This window comes from Cygnus olor, chromosome 1, assembly GCF_009769625.2.
Source record: "Cygnus olor isolate bCygOlo1 chromosome 1, bCygOlo1.pri.v2, whole genome shotgun sequence".
Classification (NCBI taxonomy): Eukaryota; Metazoa; Chordata; class Aves; order Anseriformes; family Anatidae; genus Cygnus; species Cygnus olor.
Window position 1 is genome coordinate 99,196,744 of NC_049169.1, and position 2,879 is coordinate 99,199,622.

Sequence of the window (2,879 nt, forward strand, 5' to 3'; positions counted from 1 at the left end):
CCGCACGCGCGGCCCGCCGCAGCCAATCCGGCGGCGCGGGTCGAGCCGCCGCGGCCAATCAAAGAGCGGTGGGCGGGGGAAGGCGCCGCTCGCTGGAAGTGGGAGAGGCGGAGGCGGCGCGGGGCCAATCGGCGGACGGAGGGGTCGAGGCTGGCGGGGCGAGCCGTCAACAAGTTAAGGTGGCCGAAACAGGAACTGCCGCAGATCGGCACCCCGGCCGGCCAATGAGAGAGCGGGGGAGGGCGGAAGCTCTTAAAGGGGAAGCAGCTGCCGGGAGGCCCCGCCCCGGCGGGCGGCCGTTACCGGCCCCACAGGGCCCTGAGGGGGTGCTCGAGACCACAGCTGGCTCCGAGCGCTTCCACAGCCGGTGAGCTGGCAAAGTTAAAATAAAATAAAATTTTGTTTTCTTCTCCCATTTAAAATGTTAAAATACCTATGGGACAGAGATAAAGAAATAAATAAAAGTAAATAAAAAATAAAAAATAAAAGTTGTTTCTGTCATTAAACGCTGGCCTCTGCCTCCTTACCCTTCCCCACCACCCCCTGCAATTAGCACTCCTAATTAGCTGCCCTACACACCCATCACTTACATATAAGGGGTAACATCCTTACCTTGCTTTTTTTTAAACAAGGATTCTCCCTAAAAATGCAGCCCTTATCCAAACCAGAAAAAACGAGCTTACTTTTTGCTACCCCGTGGTGCCCTGGAGTGCTCCATGAAATCCTCACATCACCAGTGCAGTGCATTCTGCACTTGACGTACAGTTAGAAGAAGCCAGCAAAAAGTCGCAGGTGAAATCACATGTGGCAGGAAACTAGTTAGGATCAGCAGTCCGTTAACATACGTTAAGACAATAAATTTTTGCACAAATATTCAGGAAGTTACACACTGGGTAGGATGAGATGATTTGCTGTTATGGTGATGGATGAAAACAAAACATCTGGACTACATGGGTTGAAAACATTTGGAGAACGCCAATGAGAAGGTATTAGTGCAAGGAACAGATTACAATACTCTACCGATGGCTCACCCCGAGGAGCTCCAGCAAAGCCTTTCTGTATGTTATGCCCATTACTAGTATTTTTGTAAAGGAAGCCTTATCAAACCATACTTAATTCCTTGAAGAGGAGTAGATCAACCCATGGGCAATGGAAATTTGTTCGGTGGATATCCAAAGGGACTACAAATGAACCCTAAAGTAAGAGATGCCTGTCCAAACACTTAAATAATCAAAGCTACATCAGAGGATAGTATCCTCACAGGGCTAGAATCTGATGAAAAGGCAGAAATGAGAAAGTATGGAATAGGAGATGAGTTTTCATGTCAGTGGGAAGCCAACAGTGGAGTCCCACAAAAGTCTATGTTGGGGGTCCATCTTCCTCCACACTACTGTACTGTAAAAAGGGAGTAGAGCGAGGTAAAGTTTAGTGGAGTTTAGTAAGGGTAATAAGAATGAGGAATGACAGATGAACCTTCCAATACTGAGTGTCAGAGAACCAAAGGACACCCAGCACATACGGCTACGTACACAATATAGGAAAGAAATCCCACTTTTCCATGTGAAGTAAATGAGTTGATACTCAATTAGATAATGGCATTATAATTGTTCTTTGAATACATCACCTCAGTAACAAACAAATGCAAACTGCTAAAAGAGATCATAGCACACCACAAGTTGTGACAAGGACCATGTAAATACCTGAGTATTGAATACTGCAGGGGAAGTAACTGCATGCCTTCAGTTAGTAGCAGAGCCACCCAATCTATAGAAGAGGGCAACATGAACAATCAGGGTATTTGCTAGTTTCCCTGTACAGGATTAAATGAGTTGTCTGCAATTTTACAGACTGATTGGAGGTGATTGGGACAAGTATGGAGAAGGACAGAAACATTAAAGAGATCAAAATAAGCAGAATGGTTTGGAATGCTGAGGCAATTTGAAGTACAGCAAGTCTTCCAGCTTCTGCAGCTGCCTTGTGAGGCTAAAGTGTATGAGGATTGCTCTCCAGATAGATCTCCAGCTGTGCCTTCTAGGCCCTCCAGTAGAGGTCAGGGAAGACAGCTGCTAGCAGCAGCTCAAGAATACAGTCAAGTCTGCAGTCTGAACTTTACTTTTGCATGGTATCCTAACAGATGCAGACTCCAACCACTGATAAAGCAGTCTCCATAAGCAGATACACTGTAACATATTTGGATTTACATTCCGCCCCCCCAAAAAAGTGTACCACAATACATCACTCCATAAATGGCACTTCAAAGCACAAAAGGAGCTGAAAAATTAGTTTTAAAATATCTGTAAGAGAAGATGGAACTAGAATAGTTAAGAAGAGGTCAGTTTTACTTAAGTACCTTTCTAAAAAAGGTCAGTATTGAAGAACACTCACCACATACTACAATAAATCACTTTATGTGTACAGACTTTTTTTTCAAAGGTTGTCTAACTGGCGATAGCTAGCAATTAATTTCAATACTTTCAAAATACTTAGCCTATAAAAAGCCTGAGTTTAACTCAGATGAATTATTTATTATATATTATTTATAACAACTATAAAACACTAGGCTCTTGATGCCTGGTCTGTTTGTTTCAAGGCCTCTCACTATTTGATGCAAAAGTAGTCCAGGACAGTTGTAGTTCTTCTCCTTCCCTCCACCCCACAAGACTGAGGATTTCTGAGAAAAGGCTCATGACTTCAGGGAAAACAAACAACTCCCACTTTTCTCAGTCATCAGACACACATGGCATTCATCACACAGCAGCCTAATTCACAGTTTATGTTAGAAATCTTCACAGTTAGTTTGTGAAGCTTTGGAAGAATGTTCTGTATCTGATTTCAGAAGGACACAGCTGGGCTGCAAAAAATGCACAACAAGTCATAAG